Here is a 17982-nt window from a genome sequence, read left to right as displayed (position 1 = left end):
ACTCAGTACTATAAATTGTTTGCTAAAAGGAAGAATTAGAAGTAGTTCGAAGTGGACTCTTCTTGGACCTCATCCAAGTGGCTTTAGTGACAGTGGTACCAAAAAGCACACTATAAGTGGGCTTATCTATAAGGAAGTCCTGCAGTGATATATCACAGATTACAGGTTAACAAAGCTCATTTTCCCTGAACCTTTTGCAAAAGGAATTGTCAGGTTATGTGTCTGATGTTTCCTTTGTTGTTGTTAAATCTTGGTCACCCTGTACAGAGTACAATGCAGTAGCAAGGTTGCATGGTTCTGGGGTAGGATGTTACTAAGCATTTTACAAGCCTACTTAAATTCTGATTCAACTAGGGCAGCCACTATCCCCCTGATGTTTCAAGACTTCCTTTTAGTGAAAGTGTGTAGAGATAACAAATGATGATGTATTTTCCCACTTTCTACATTCACACAGCTGCCATCTTTGTTCAGACCTTCATCCCCTCTCACAGGGAGACATAGGTCTCCCTGCTTCAAATCCCTCCCATTACAATCCATCTTTCACAATTCTGCCAAGGTGGTCCAAACATGCCATCCCCTACTCTATCAACTGCAGTTGTTCTCCATTACCTCTTGTATCAACTACAAACGAAACTCTTCTTTTTAACATTTAAAGCTTTTTCACAATTTGACTCTATCTTACCTTTCTAGCCTTCTTACTTCATTATTCACTTTCCATATACTCTATGGTCTAGCCAACTTATCCGTCTTGGTCTTCTTCATATCTCCCATCTCTGGGCCTTTGCATGAGCATTTCCTCCCCACCTCCACATCTTGGAATACTTGGTTTTCCCCGAGTCAATTCAAGAACTACCTTCTACAAGAAGTGTTTCCTGGCAACATCTCCCCTTTTCCATTGCCTCCCCCCTCCAAGATTATTTTGTATCTGTTTTGAATATAACTATATATAAAACTATATATATATATGTATGTATACATATATACACACAGATGCATATATGTACATATATATTTGTGTGTATGTGTATAAACACGTACATATATATAGACATGCATGTATGTATGTTATTTTTCCCCGTCTGAATATAAGTTCCATGAGGGCAAGGACTGTTTCACTTTTGTCTTTGAATCTCCAGTGTTTTCATATTGCTTGGCACATAACAAGTATTTAAAAAATAACAGTTGATTGTTGGTTTGATACTATTTTTTGTTATTGTTGACATTAAAACTTGGAGAGATGAGAAATGATTTGTACAGATTTGACAGCTAATAAATATAAAGAAACAAGACTTGAAGCAAGATTTCTATGAACTCACTAGCTACATGATTGTGGCCAAGTGTGGACTTCTCAAAGCCTCAGTTTCTTCATCTGTGAAAAAGGGATAATATTATTTGCACTACCTACTTCACAGGGTTATTAAGAGGAAAGCACTTGGTAAATGTTAAAGGCTTATATAAATGAGTAATTAGTATTCATCCCATCTTCATTATCATCATCACTTTAAGCCTTGTATGATTTCTATTATTCTATGATTCTAGGGTAGGTGACAGTAGATAGAGTGCCAGGCCTGAAGTCAAGAAGACAAGACTCATCTTCCTGAATTCAAATTTGGCCTCAGACCCTTACTGGCTGTGCAACCATGGGCAAGTCACTTAGCCCTGTTTGCCTCAGTTCCTCATCTGTAAAATAAATAAACAAATAAGCTGGAGAGGGAAGATGGCAAACCAGTCTAGTACCTTTGCCAAGAAAACCCCAAATGGGGTCATAGAGAGTTGGACACTACTAAAAACCCAAATGATTCTATAAATTAAAGTCATTCATAATAGTAGGTTTTTAATATCAAACAAGCAAAAGGACGTAATTATAGACAGATCATTGGGACAAAATGAGAGGCATTTGAAGGTCATTTAGTCCAGCCCATCCATTTGACATGAGGAAACAGGGGTCCAGAGAGGTGAGGGAACTTATTTAACCTGAGTAGAGAGATGGAACAGCTCTAAATGTGGCAGGATGTCATTTTAGATATGAGGCTCATCTGATTAAATGTGTGATCCCCAAAGATGCATAACAATCTTGGACCAAATGAAGAAATTCCCTAAGTAACCAGATAAGAAAGTATAAAAGAGTTACAGCTACTTGAGAGTAGGACTTGTTGGTTTTTTTTTTATCAATAAGCATTTATTAAGCACTTACTGTGTGCTAAGAACTGTGCTAAATCCTAAGAATCCAAATGCAGAGACAGCTCTCTCCCCCACCCCAACAGCCTCTATTTTGTGAGGGAAGATACGCAGAAAAGGAAAGTGAAAAGGGGAAGGAGGAGGGGAAGAGATGAAAGGTAGAGAAAGTCCAGAGTCACGAGTGGAGGAGCCTGGAGAAGAATGAAGACATAGCTGGCCTGTGCATTTTCCATGAAATAGAGATTCTGGAAGGAACCAGCCAATCAGAGGAAGGAGCCCACTCAGAGACAGAGTGTGCTTCTAGTGTGAGGAATGTAGGGGTTGTATGGAATTCCAGAGCAAGGAGGCCTTCCCTCCATCTTCCACCTCTCCCACCTTTATTCCTTTCCCTACAAGCATGGAGTCCTTTACCTGAGTTCAAATCCAACCTCAGACACTTACTAGCTATGTGATTCTTCAGCAAGTCACTTAACTCTGCCTCAGTTTCCTCCTCTTTAAAATGAACTAGAAAAGGAAATGGCAAACCACACCAGTATCTCTGGCAAGAAAACCTCAAATGGTTCACGAAAAGCCAGACACGATTGAAACAACTGAACAACAACAAAAACTTAGCATAGTGGCTAGCATATAGCAGATGCTTAATAAATGCTTATTGATTTGACCTGAACAAACTGAAAACAGAGTGTAAACATCTGGATGATAACACAATCAGAATTTTAGAGCTGAAAGGGACCTCAGTCATCGGGCCCAGCCTTTACACAAGATGAATCCCCACTACAACATATGTGAGAAGTGGACAAAGAGTATGTATTTGGAAACCTCCAAGAAGTTAGAGCTACTCATTGAATAAAGGTGACTTATTGAGGTTCAGCTATGCCCCTTGGGGCCTTTAAAAGGAATATTGGCTGCACTCTGAGGCAGTTAAGAAGAGAGCCAGCTATGGGAAAAGAATTCAACTTTTCTTTTTTGCCTGTTGGTTAGTACAGCAAGAGGGAGCTAGGTGGTACAGTAGATGGAGCACCAACTCTGAGATCAGCAGGACCTGAGTTTAAATCTGGCCCCAGACACTCAATAGCTGTGTGACCCTGGCCAAGTCACTTAACCCTGTTTGCTTCAGTTTTTTCATCTGTAAAATGAGCCAGAGAAGGAAATGGCAAACTACTCCAGTATCCTTGCCAAGAAAACTCCAAATGGGGTTATGGAGAATTGAACACAACTGAAGCAACTAAACAACCAAAAGAAAACAGTAAGGGAGTGGGAAGGAATTTTGCTCCCTTCCCCACTGCCCATTATCAATAGCATCTTGCAGTAAAAGCACATGGCCATAAGAAACAATTGCCACATGCAGCCTGAGAGGGGAATCTAGCTGCAGATCAATTCAGGTCAGCGAGTGGAGTACAGAGTACAGAGTCTGGAGCCAATATTCTCTTAAGAAGTTGACGCGTCCCAGAGCCAAGGCTTCATCTGCTAGTTTGCAGGGGGTGGGCTCCAAGTCATCATCAGGAGTACTGAGGTAATTAGATGGCACAGTGGATAGTCCCGTGCCTTAAATGAGGCTAAGTTCAAATGTGGCCTCAGGCACTTAGTGTGTAACCCTGGTCAAGTCATTAAACCTTTATGTGCCTCAGTTTCTTCAACTGCAAATGAGGTTAATAATAGCACCTACCTCCCAGGATTCTTGAGGGCTAATGTTTGTAAAGTGTTTAACACAATTCCTGGAACACAGTAGATGATCTATAAATGCTTATTTTCTTGCTGTATTCATTCCACAAGCACATGACGGTACCCTAGGCCATAATGTAGTTGAAACAGAAGCTGGAGGTGGTGATGATTATAACCAAGTAGAAAAGCATCAATCAGAGTAGAATCTGGCTGAGCAGAGCTCAGAGCTGAATCCAGTGCTATGGAAACTGTGAGATAAAGGTCAACAGAAACAGTGTGAGGACATCAGGGACCCTGCAGCCCTGTAGTATGGGAGGTGTAAATTGTCCCTTCTGACACATCCCTTGGGGTGTCCTTGTTCTCTCTTTGTGTGTCTATTCTTCCGACTGACAACTCTGTGTGCATGTATTGGAAAATGAGCCCCGGGTTTATGGGGGACACGTTTTGTGGCTAATGTTGCTAATATGCCTTTGCTTTGAGCTAATTGTGTCCTCCCACTGACTAGAGGCAGGATCTTCTCAGCATGAAAACTCATGAACTGTAATTTTAGATTTGTGAGCACCTTGAACCTGGAGCAGTCATCCCCTGAGGCGGTAGTGGCAAACTCAAATAGTAATAGGGCCACTAAATCATAAATAAGGATCCCTACTGCTGCATGAAGACTTAGGAAACTACATATTAACTATATATGTTCTATTACATTTTCATATATTTTGTAAATATTTCCCAATTACATTTTAATCTGATTCCAGGCATTAGTATCTTCTAACAAATTAAGAAAATGAAACTTAGAGTAATTAAGAATCTTGCCCATGTCCTACTCCAGGTAGGATATTTGATAACTCTGTCCTGAGGAATCCAACTCACAGATCCATATAGGCAAGGGTAGTCCATTTAGGTGCTATAGATGCCAAAGTATTCTTAGGCCAGAGTCATTGTACAATGGCCATATGCACCAATATGTCTAGACAGATATGGCTCCGTTTCCTTCAAGATCAGGTTCTGAAACAACAACAACATCATCATCATAACTAAAATTTTAATAATGTTTTATGGTTTGAATATGTGTATATAAGCATTATATTATTATAATCATACATGTATGTCTCTATTTGCATATGTGTACATATATGTCTATGTGTGTATACACACATGCATAAAATCTCCTGTGAGGGAAGGACATGCAATAATATGAACTGCAAATATGTGTTTTACAACCTGCTATCCCATCATGTCTCTTGGTCTTGTTCACAATGTCTGGGCCCAATAATTAGCAAATCCCTTGGAGCTTCATTGTTCAAGGCCTGCAAGTGGCCATCACTCCTTTGCTTTAAGGTCTCTGTTGAAGAAGCAATCACTACCCTTTCCAGTATATTTGATTTGGGGACTGCTCTAATAGTTACAATGTTTGTTTGTTTGTGTTTTTCTACCCTTCTAAAATCAAACCTAACTGTTCTGCTTTGGACTTGTACCTGTTATTCCTAGTTCTGCCTTTGATGTCAAGGAGAATAGGTCTAATTCCTCTTCCCCCATGATGGCCCTTCAAATACTTGAAGACACACATATCCTCACTAAATCTTCTCTTCTCAAAGCTGAAGAGTCCTAATTCTTTCTACCACTCTTCCTATGGTATGATTTCAAGGCCCTTCAACACTTGATCATTTCCTTTCAACATTCTCTAGATCATCAGTGCCCTTCTTAAAATGTGGTATCCAGAATGAAATTTGACATTCCAGATGAGGTCTGACAAGAACGCAATTCAAATCCTGTGTGGTACAGTGTATTCATTTAAAGAAGCCTAAGATCATGTGGGCCATTTGTTTGCCAAGCTATGTTGGTCACTCATAGTGAACTCACAGTCTCTGCTCTAACTTTTAGATTTTTATTTACTTATTTTTTTTTCAATTGAGCATTTGTTTTCTCTTTTTACCTCCCTACCCCTGGGGGGAAAAAAAGAAAACAAAATGAAAATAAAATCTTTGTAAGCAGTATTTGTCATCAAGCAAAATAAATCCCTACATTGGCCATATAAAAATGTGTTTCATTGAGCATCCTGATTTCATCACCTCTCTGCTAGGACATTAGGAGCATTCTTCATCATCAATGTTATGAAATCATTGCTAGTAATTACACTAAGAATTCTTAAATCTTTTGAATATTTTTCTCATGGTACTACTGTTATTGTATAAATTGTTCTACTGGTTTTGCTCACTTCATAGTTCCAAATTGCTTTCCAGAATTGCTAAACCAATGCATAGCTCTACCAATTGTGCATTTATTTTCCTGTTTTCCTACACTCCCTATGGTATGTCATTTCCTTTTTTTTTTAGTCAGCTAGAACCTCAAAGTTATTTTAATTTATGTTTTCTAATATCATTAATTTGTAGCATTTTTTCATGGACATTATTAGCTTGGGTTTCAGATATAATCCCAATACTATACTAGGGCAGGATAAAAAGATAGGAGAACTATAGTCCAATATCATTAATGAATACCAATTCAAATTTTAAAAAATAAAATCCTGTAGAACTGACTATAGAGATTTATCTAACAAATCATTTATTATGATCGAGTTAGATTTATACCAGGGATGCAAAAATAGTTCAACATTAAGAAGAAAAGTCAACATAATGATATCAGATACAAAAACATCTAAAAAAATTACATGGTAATTTCAATACATATAGAAAAAGTCTTTGAGAAAGTACCACACTCATTTTTGCTAACATCCCTACAAAGGACAGGCATAGAGGGATCTTTTTTAATATCATAAAAAGTATCTAAAACCAGAAAAAGCACATGTAATGGGACTATATTAGCCCCATAGCTTTCCCAGTAAATATAGAAATAAAACTAGGATGTGTACTCTCTGCACTGTCATTTTCTATAGTTCTGGAAATGTTAGCAATAGCAATAAGACAAAATAAGAAAGCCCATTCCAAATAACCACAAAATTTATGAAATATCTGGGGCTCAATCAACCACATCCCACAAAACATGTGTCTAGATTCCGTTACAAAGTCTTCCTTAAAAAACGAAGAATAAATTAAATAGCTGGATTGTTCATGACTGGGTGGAGCCAATATATTACAAATGACAATACCACCAAAATTATTTTACATGAAGAACTCCCTATTTGATTAAACTGCTAATAAAACTAAAAAGCTACCTGGGAGATATTAGGCTTAAACCTTAATAACTGATACTTTAATATTAAAGATCATGTTCTAAAACAATAGCCATAGCCCTTTGAAATAAATACTATAGGCATTAGTATCTTCATCTTAACAAATTAAGAAAATGAAACTTACAGTAATTAAGAATCTTGCCCATATTCACCTGGTCAGCAAGTATTAGAGATGAGATTTGAACTCAGGGTTCTTCTGACAGATCCAACTCTACCTGGACCCCACAGTGACCCTTGAGATGAAGTAGCAGTTGTGAAGATGCTTTGGAAAGTACATAGTGCTATATGATTAAAGATAATACTGCTACTTTTTTTGTCCTGTACTTGTGATTTCATAACTCTGTGAGCTCCCTCCACTGAAGCAGATAATGAACTTATCTGTAACTTAGAAAGTTAGAGAGTTGCTTAGGACTCTGAGAATTAAGGAACTTGTCCAGGGAGGTATAGTTAGTATTTGTCAGAGGAGAACTGGAACCTAGGACTTTCTGATCTCAAGGGTGATCCCATATTCACATCAGCTCTTTGACTCTTACTAAATTCCCGGATGAGGTTATGGTGGTATCAAGTTAAGGAGGGAAGATCTTCAGAAAGTTTAGGTGTATGGGAATAGCATTTTGTGGTTAGAAGAGATCATCTAGTCAAAGAAGCATAAAGATTTAAAGCTAGTAGGGACCTTAAACATAGTCTAGTCTAAAGACTCCGTTTGAAAAAAGAGGAAACTGAGACCTTGAAGGTTGAAATGACCTGCCCAAGGTAACTCAGGTAGCAGGACAGGTACAATTAAAACCCAGGCCTTGTGACTCCCAGTCCAGTGACTTGTTTTTGTTTTTCCTATATATCATCTTGAGTGATTTTTTTACTTAAGTGGTAAAATATGGAATAGGGTAACTAGTTAGCTAGCAAATAGGGTGAAGTTGATAGAATACCAGGTTTGCAGTCAGGAAGACCTAAGTTCAAATGCAACCTCAGATACTTACTAGCTGTATGATGCTGGGCAAGTCACTTAACCCTGTTTGCCTCAGTTGCCTCATCTGTAAAATGAGCTGGAGAAGGAAATGGCAAATCTCTCTAGTATCTTTGCCAAGAAAACTTCAAATGGGGACATGAAGAGTTTGACATGGCTGGACCACCTAAATAACAACAACAAAGTGTGTGAACTTTATTGTATTACCTTTATGAGCACAGAAGAAGGAACTTGTCGGGGTGGTAAGAGTGAAGAGATCTCCCAGTCCTACCTTCTGTAACATTTGATGAATTTGGTGAATCATATCCCTACCAGAGCAGCTTATAGAAATAACTCCAAAAGAGAAAACCTATTATTTGTGCTTGCAAGCTCTGGGAAAAGAAAACTGAGATAGACCAAATACTGAATTCTCCTACTCTGTGTTCAAATTGGCAGGATTTCCCAATGCAGTTTTACTCCACTGACTAAAGAATCGGACAGAATAGATAAAATTGTGTAGTATTATTACATCATTATGATGGAAAGCATTGAATTTCTGGCCTAGCAAAAAGTTCACTTTCATAACTGTAGCTAAGATTATACATATACATACATACATATATGTATATACACAATAAACATGTATGTGTGTATATATTTATACCATTGTTGGAAGGGGGTGTGTGTGTGTGTTGTGTGTGTGTGTGTGTGTGTGTGTGTGTGTGTGTGTGTTTTGTAGGGGAATTTAGAGGATTCATGGAGAAACTCCTTATTCTTAAAGGGCTTTAGGGAAGAAAATTCCAGTCTTTTTAAGTGACTCTTCCAGGACCTTTCCACTTTAAATTCAGTAAATTATCATGATTTCAGCTTGCCTCTTCTGGCTCTGATTTCAGTGTACTTGGAGAACAGATAGTTTTTAAAAAAAAAAGAGGAGAAGAATGGAGTGTTTGAATTTTGGCTCTGCTCCTTGATCCTAGTGTGACTATATAGAATAGTTGCTCTTCTCTCTGTGCCTCAGTTTTTCTTATCCTTAAAAAGAGGGGGTGAATTAGTTGATCCCTTCCTGTTCTATCCCTGTGTCCGTATGTAGAAGGCAGACAGGTGCAGAGGAAAGAGCCCAGAATTTGAAGTCACAGAACCTGAGTTTGAATCTCTCCTTTGCCATTACTACCTTGGGTATCTCTAGTACTTTGCACAATGCCTGGCACATAGTGAGTGCTTAATAAATGTTTTGGCACATAGTAAGTGCTTAATAAATGTTTATTGATTGACAACCTCTTGGGATTATATTTCTCATCAACAAAATCAAGTATTGGACCCAAAAACTTCTGAAGTTTCTTCCAGCTTAGATGCTATTTTAATAAATTTTCACATACTTGGTAGTACTCTCAGAGTCCTTCCATTCCCTCTCAGCCTTCTCTTCTCCAAAGTTAAAGAATCCTTGTTCTTTGGCTTGGGAATTATTTCCCAGATTGTTCCCTGGCTTGCTAATGAACTTTTCTCCAGACCCTTGCAAAGTCCTCTCTAGTTTTCTGAAGCTGCCAAGCTCCCGCTGAGGATCTTGTCAAAGCCTTGTCTGCTCCCTATTTATGGGGTCAGTTAGCAGTTAAGAACATTTTCATGTCAGGCCTTCATGCAGTCCTGTAACTGCTGAGCACATTTGGTTTTCCTTGCATGTAATTAGGAAGCACTTCAGCCCAGTCTGGCTGATGAAATAAACTCTGCTTATCCTCCCTTACTGGGTTTTCACTTGTATTTTTATTAATGGGCTGTTTATAGCAGTCTCCTTTCAGCAACTTACCCCCAAATGAAAGAAATTAAAAGTTCATCTTGAGGAGCTTATCAGTTTCATTTATCCCTTTACACTGTTAGTAGCTCAAGATGGAGAATTCACTATCTCCAGTTTCTAATCCATTCCAGCAGAGTTTGTTACTTTTACTGAGTCACAGCAGGTAAAAGAAAACAAAAACAAACCCCATAAATCTCCTTCATCAGAAGGTTAATTGCTTTAACATGGGCTTTTTTGGAAGTTAATGGAGAAATGTGACATCATTGAGTTATATTATTTTGTCTTTTCTCTTATTTCGACCATTATTATGACTCTCTCCACTTTTATTTGTTTGGTTTTTTATGTTTCTTTATTTGGTGGGGAGCACGACAGGAAACTCTACCAGTACAAATATCCTCCTGGAGCTCACATTATATTGGGAGTGACAATTTGTAAATATGTAAATAATCTCAGAGAGAAGCCGCTAAGACTAACTGAGGAGACCAGGAAAGGCCTCTCATTTGTGGTTGTTGTTCGGTCATTTTCAGTCATGACGGACTCTCCATGACCCCATTTGGGGTTTTCTAGGCAAAGATACTGGAGTGGTTTGCCCTTTACTTCTCTAGCTCATTTTACAGATGAGGAAACTGAGGCCAAACAGGGTTAAGTGACTTGCCCAGGGTCACACAGCTAGTAAGTATCTGAGGCCAGATTTGAACTCACGAAGGTGAGTCTTCTGACTCCAGGCCCAGTACTCTATCCACTACACCACTGGGCTGCCCTTAAGTATCTAATTACTTGCTCACTATTAATGATTCTGCCTCCATGTATCTTATATTCAAACTCTTCTTTCCATCCACACAGCCATCAACATAGTTCTGACCATCATCATGTCTCACCTGGACAGTACCCTTATATTTGCTTTCCCTTTTCCTAGTATCTCCCCTCTCCAGCCTGTCCCCCCATCATTGCCAAATTGATATTATTCCTAAAACACATGTTTCTCCCTTGCTCAGAAGCTCTAGAGGACCCCCAACTAGGATAGAATATAAACTCCTCCATTTTGGCATTTAAAACACATCACACTATATTTCCAGACTGATCACACATATTTTTTTTTATGCATCCTCAATTCTAGTCCAACTAACCTTGAAATTCCCTGTATATGACACTGAATTTCCCATTTTCATATCTTTGCATGATCTCTGCTCTGTGCCTAGATGCAAGCTTTCTTCACTTTTGCCTTGTAGAATATCTGTATTCCTTCAAGGCTCAATTCAAACGCTACCTCCTGCACAAGATCTCTTCTGAGCCCCTCCGCTGTGAGTGCCCTCCCTACTCTGGCCCTGGAAATTACTTTGTATTTACTATGGATATATTATTTCCTTATCTGTATATACACTGTTTCCTCCAGATACAATATAAGATTCTAACAACAGGTTGTTTCATTTTGACTTTGTGCCTGATACATAATAGATACTTAATAAATGCTTGGCAAATGTAACTCAAGTTGGAGGTGGGCAATCACAAAGAAAAAGATGGGTTACATCATGATACCACATACCTCTTCACAGATTCCTCTATTTTTTTCAGTTATTGTGCATTTATTTTCTGTCCCTATCTTTTCTCCCCATCCTGGAAAGAAGAAAGAGAAAAACAGAACACTTGTAACAAATATGCATAGTCAAGCAAAATATACTCCCTAATTGGCCATTTCTGAAAATGTACGGCTTACTCTGCACCCACAGTCTGTCACTTCTCTGTCAGGAAAGTAAGTAGAATCTTCATTATTGATTCTCTGGAACTGTGGTTAGTCATTGCAATAAATGATCAGAGCTCTTAAAACTTTCAAAGCTGTTTCTTTATAGTATACAGTGTAAATATCCATGTAGGTTAGTATGAATTGTCATTATTATTATTTTTTGCTTTTTGGTGAGGCAATTGGGGTTAAATGACTTGCCTAGGGTCACACAGCTAGTAGGTGTCAAGTGTCTGAGGCCGGATTTGAACTCAGGTCCTCCTGACTCCAAGGCCAGAGCTCTATCCACTGCACCACCTATCTGCCCCTCTATTTTTATTATTAATAGTTTATTTCCCAGTAGTTCATCAGAGGCGGCACCATTATTCCTTTCTCTCCAGCCTCCAAATTACCCTGTATTTATTTTGTATGTATTCTGTATATTTTTCTCCCCTGATAGAGCTAACTCCCTGAGGGTGAAGACTGTTTCATTTTAGTCTTTATGTCTGAAATGCCTGAAATATGATAGGTATAATGTATATTAATTAATGCTTGTTGGTTAATGGATGGCAAGGGTGGCTAGAATTGTGGTTGTCAGTATCTTTTATATCATCAAAGTCCTCTGTCCATCAAAGAATCGAGAGAGGCACAGTACAGAGCAGGCCTAGTTTTGAGCACTCTAAGAGCTGGTTCAGTTTAGACAAAGAATAATTGCATTCCTACTTGTACCAGGCACCTCGTGAAAGGTGTGCCATTGATTACAAAATGGCCCCAACAAAGAAGGACAGTCTCAGAACAAGTCCATCCCAAGAGCTAGTAAGAGCAGCTGAGATCATGTGCCTCAGGAGTGATGTCACTCCCATATCTGAAGGACTTCAATACTTTGAGGAGCTGTTCTTCCATCAAAAGGACCACAACCTTTCCATACCTTTATACACCATTTTCATGAGTTTCACTGGCTGAACTAAGTTCAGCCTAGTAACTCACTTTCAATTAGAATACATATGGTCCTCACACCAAGCCTGTATAGATACTCAAAATTTTTTCTGCTTTACTAGGTGGCCTTCCAGAGCTGCACGCTCTCCACTGGAATAGCCCTCAAGACCCAGCATAACTTGCCCACCAAAAAGAAGTTTGTTGAGTAGTGGATGTGAAAGGCAACATAGAAATTTTTGTCAGTGTGTATATCTTTTAGTGAAGTCTTAACTCTGATGGATCATAATGGGGTGTAGATCACCCTTAATTCTCAAAAATTATGCCAGCAGAGAATGATCTAAGATAGGTTCTATGAAGTAGAAAAGTAGAGCTGGTGATAATACTGTACGTCTATCATCTGAAGATCAGCCTGGCTAAGTCTGGAAAGACTCATCAACAGATTGGCTTCAGGTGGTGAATTTTTCAGCCATAGCAACTGATAATAATAATAGTTAGCATTTACATAGTACTTACAGGTTTACAAAGTATTTCACAGAGATTATCTCCCCTGATCCTCAAAACAACCCTGAGAAGTAGGTACTATTATTATCCCCACCTTGAAGGTAAAGAAACTAAGGCTGAGAGGTCAAGCATGAGGCTGGATTTGCCCAGGGTTGCATAGCTATCTAAATTTGAATCCAGGCCTTTCTGACCTTAAATATGATGATTCATCTATAACACAAATGCCATCTCCCTATGAACTGTCTATTAAGACATAGAGAGTTAATTCACACTAACAAAATCGCAGCTCTTTGAGGGTAGTGAGGTAGTGGGTATGCAGGCACAGTTTTATAAGATAGAATGATGAAATAAAGGGGAATTTGACTGCTGCATTGCACTGTGTTCTTATAGACCCAGGCCAGGGGGCCCCTTGCATAGCAAGAGAACGTAAGGTCCTGCCCCTTTTGCCCAACTGATGAGAGCATTAGTGATGAAGTATTAAATTTGGGGGAACATATGTTCTACAGACACAGAAGACAAAAGTCACTGAATGGTTGAAAAATGCCATAAGAAATGTGTTCAGTTCATGTCTGTAATTAAAAAGAATTACTTGTTTTAGGTTTTGTCTTTCAGTTTTCTTTGTATGAATAAAATATGTGACTATATAGTGACTTTTGTCCCACCCTCTATATTCCCTCTTTCTTAGAGTTTGAGGATCCTCAGCATTTTGAAGGGTGGGGCTGGGCAGGGAAGGAGAGAGGAGGAGGGAATAGGGATTTGTGGTTCTTTTAATTACGCCCAGAGCCCCTGATGGGGGCTCCCCAAGGAACTTGGGAATCATAGAATGTTAGTGCTAGAAGGGTCCTCGGAAGTCATCCAATCTAGACCTTTGACAATCTGGCCCTTTTGGAAGCCATTTGTCAAGTCATTTCTCAGTCATGTCTGACTCTTCATGACCCCATTTGGAGTTTTATTGGCAAAGATCCTGAAATGGTTTGCCATTTATTTCTCCAGCTCATTTTACAGATGAGGCAACTGAGGCAAACAGGTTAAGTTACTTGCCCAGGGTCACTCAGCTAGTAAGTGTCTGAGGCTGGATTTGAGCTCAGGTCTTCCTCACTCCATGCCCTATGCAGTATCCACTGTACCACCTAGCTACCCTATGTTAGTGCTAGAAGAGGCCTTAGAAGTCTAGTCTACCTCCTTTGACCATCTTGCCCTTTTGGAAGCCATACTAGTCCCTACAATCTAGATGGACTTTCTTTGCCAAGTTGCTGAACCTACCTCATGGTTTCAAGGGCCTCTTCAAATTATATTTCCTCTAGTGAGGCCCTTGCCAGCAGAATCCCAAGCCCAGACCACCTCTTGACACAGCATAGCATTAATGACTATGCATTCTGTATATCTCCATTTATTGATTTAGAGAAAGACTGGAGTCCATTTGTCAGCCTATATGATGATAATATGAGAGGCAGATGGAGTAGTTGAGAGCTGACCTCAGAAGTCACAAAGACCTGGATCCTGACACAGGCTGACTGTATAATCCTGTGCAAGTCACTTAAACTCTCAGTGTCCCCAAACAGTTCTTTAAGACTCTGAATTGTGGAATAATTGTTGATCTGCATTGGAAGGATGAACTTCCTCACCAAGAGTCCCCCACTGGGTCCCCTACCTGCTCAAAAAAATTATATGCCATTTTAAGATTTGCAAAGTACTTTTCTCACAATAATCTCATGGCCATAGGTAGTATTCAGAAAAGGAAGTTGAGGCTTGGAGAGATTAAGTGACTAGTCTATAAGCACCCAACTAATAAGTGAGGTGGGAGTCAAACCCAGATCTCTTCACTAAATGTCCAGCCATCCTTTCCCTGCCCAATGCCTTTCTATTCAAGTTGTTATCGATATTACATATTTTCAGTATCAGAGAAATGTACAGTCCTTTTGGCTCCCCTTGTCCAACGCTTGCCAGATGGGGAACTTGAGGATGCATACATCTCTGTTAATGGGAGTTGCAAATGAATGAGGACCCTTTCCCCCACAGCATTAGGACTCTACTAAGGCATTTAAAACTATATCTTTGTTGTATGAAGACAGGTATTAGTAATAATAACTATGTAACACTTTAAGGCTTAGAAGGTGTTTTTTGCACAAGGTAGATAGCAAAAGGATTATTATTTACATATCGCAGATGAGGAAATTCTAATTTGAAGAAATTAAATGACTCGCCTATAGGGTCATGCAGCTGGTAAATGTCAGAGCCAGGATTCAAATCCATGTCACTTTATTCTGAGGCTAATAATCTTTCTCCTACACCACATCACTCTGGTTTGGCAATCCCATTTGTCAGAAATCCACTAAAAAGCTACTAAAAGCAGAGTACCCCCGTGTCAGTGAGACTGGTGTTCCTCTTATTGCATCTCATTTTTCAGCTTTGTACATGCTTACCTGCTTATTTCACTATAACCACCTGTAGTGTCAGAATTTTTTCTCTATTGTCAGTTTCCATAGATCATTCCTCTCTGTTCCTTTCAGACTACAAGGGGCAGCTAGGTGGCACAATGGATAGAGCACTGTGTTGGAATCAGGAAGACTCATCTCTATGAGTTCATATCCAGCTTCAGACTAGCCGTGAAAAGTCACTTAATCCTGTTTGCCTCAGTTTTTTCATCTATAAAATGAACTGAAGAAAAAAAAGTCAAACTAGTATCTTTGCCAAGAAAACCCCAAAATGGGCTCATGAAGATGTGACTGAAATGACCCAACAACAATGCCACCACCCCAAAACACCTATGGGCAAGGATTTAGTTTATTATTTGACCCCACTCTGTATAGTATCAGGTGTGATTTTATAAGTCTGTGTCAACAAGAAAAACTGGACTTCTCTCCCCCCACTTCATATCCAGCACCCCATTTATATATCATTTCTGTCATGTCTCAACACATTCTACTTGCTGTGCCTTGATACCACTGGCCTATTCACAGGTGTATTTGTGAGGAGCTCCAGAAATATTTGAAAGGTTTGTGTACATGTGTGCCTGTGTGTCTGTATTTATTCTTCAGCCTCAGGGAGAGAGAGTCACTCTTATCTCTCGTGGGAGGCATAACTCTCAAGGAGGGATTGTAGCCTGGGGATTGTGTAGTGTCAGGCTCAGGTTGTTGTTCAATTGTCTGAGTCATATCCAATTCTCTGTGACCCCGTTTGGGATTTTCTTGGCAAAGATACTGGAGTGGTTTGCCATTTCCCTCTCGAGCTCATTTTACAGATGAGGAAACTGAGGATAGCAGGGTTAAGTGACTTGCCCAAAGTCATATAGCTACTAATTGTCTGAGGTTAGATCTAAACTCAGGTCCTCCTGATTCCAGGCCTGGCACCACCTAGCTGTCCACAGGCTTAGGAGCCAGATTCAAATCCACCTATGATTCATGTGACCTCAGGTATATGTAAGCCACTTAACTTTTTTAGACCTCAATTTGCTCATCTGTGAATTGAGAATTTGAACAAGGATGTACTTTATATGTGTACATATGTCTCCATCATAGCATGTTAGCCCCTTGTTTTTTATTTTTGTCTTTGTACCTCAGCACCCAGCAGGTAGGTCCCTAATAAATGTTTGTTGATTGGTTTCTAAGGTCCCTTGTAGTTGTAAAACCTAGCATCCTAGGAAATAGCCTGAAATGTCCTAAAGGAAAGAGTTAGGGCTTCAGGGAGATCTCTGGGAATCCTTCTCTGATTATCACACCCACTGCCAAGCTCTTCACTGTTCAATTCAGCATGCAGTGCACAGAGTAGTCATATATTTGTATTGAGCTAATCTTTTGTAAGTGTACTTAATTTGGCAAGACAGATAGGGACCCTATATCCTCCACTAGGTCATAGACTTTCTAAGGGAAACTCCTCTGAATGTATCCTCGTATCATGTATTATAAGGCTCTGCATATAATGCATTCCCTATTCCCTCAGATTTTCTAAGAACTTTTCTCTGGATCTCAAATTTCCCCTGATTCCACTTTCCCTTGTATCTCACTTAGTAGGTAGCAATTGTCTTGAAGATAGGGGCTATAGCACTGTTTATCTTTGTGTCTCTAAGGTTTAATTTGTACCTTTATACAAGGTAAGTGTGAAATAAATGTTTGTTGAATTGAATTCAAATGAAAGTGCCATTGACTGACCTTTAGTTACTTGCTTTATGTCTTCCTTGGTAAGGAAGGAAATGTAGCATGGAAACAGAGAGTCCTGCTGTGTGTGGTGGAAAGAGCACAGACATCGAAATAAAGGAAAAGGATTTGGGACCTGGCACTGCCATCTGCTCTCCATGTGACCTTAGGCTAGTCATTTAACTTCCAGATCCTTAGTTTGTTCACATGAACAATGCTGGGTAGTCTACTTGCGCTTTTTACTTTGTAAGGTTATTCTAAGAATCAAGTGAGATAATGTTATATAGTCCATTGTAGCCATAAAATGCTGTATGATAACATTTATATTAGCGCTTTAAAGTTTACAAGATGCTTTACAAATATTACCTTATTTAATCCTCACAACAATCCTAGGATTTAGGTGCTCTTATCATCCCTATTTTAAAGATGTGGAAACAGACATTAAATGACTTGCCCAGGGTCACATGGCTAGCTCTGGTTGTGGTTTGTGCTTCCTTCTCAAAGAGGACCATGACATCAGAGAGATGATGACATGACTTGTAATTGACTTTGATTTGAGTGAGGGAGTGCTGTGCAAAATCATCAGTCTCACTTTCTCCTCCAGAGCCATCTGGGTCCAGTGGCCAGAAATCCATCAGGATAACTGGAGATGGCCCAGGATGCAATGGGAGACCCTGGCTCTTTTAAGCTAAGGGCTTTTCAGGTTCTCACTTTGAGTGAGGCAATGCCCATTCAGTGAATAGGCCTCTTTAAGAAGTGAGTTAAGGGATGGCCCCTTTAATTAAAAAAAAAAGAAAGAAAGAAATCAGACTGGGAGGGGAAGACTCTCTGGTTGCTAGCCAAAAGAGAAACAATTACTATCATTCACTCTGAGCCAGGAGGGCCCAAAAATAACCATTAGGTGATGCTTGAGCAGGGACTAATTGTCCAATCCAT

General features: G+C 39.3%; 1 protein-coding gene across 1 annotated transcript in view; it reads left to right on the top strand.

The window, feature by feature from the left end:
* The window catches only part of ANO2 (anoctamin 2), a 506846-nt gene that overhangs the window by 452220 nt on the left and 36644 nt on the right, over nucleotides 1-17982 (top strand). The gene's annotated exons all lie outside the window — the stretch shown is intronic.

Source organism: Phascolarctos cinereus, unplaced genomic scaffold (genome assembly GCF_003287225.1).
Source record: "Phascolarctos cinereus isolate Bilbo 61053 unplaced genomic scaffold, phaCin_HiC Scaffold_1;HRSCAF=81, whole genome shotgun sequence".
NCBI classification, from domain to species: Eukaryota; Metazoa; Chordata; class Mammalia; order Diprotodontia; family Phascolarctidae; genus Phascolarctos; species Phascolarctos cinereus.
The sequence above is the reverse complement of the archived record's forward strand: the minus strand, read 5'-3'. Positions and strand labels throughout refer to the sequence as shown.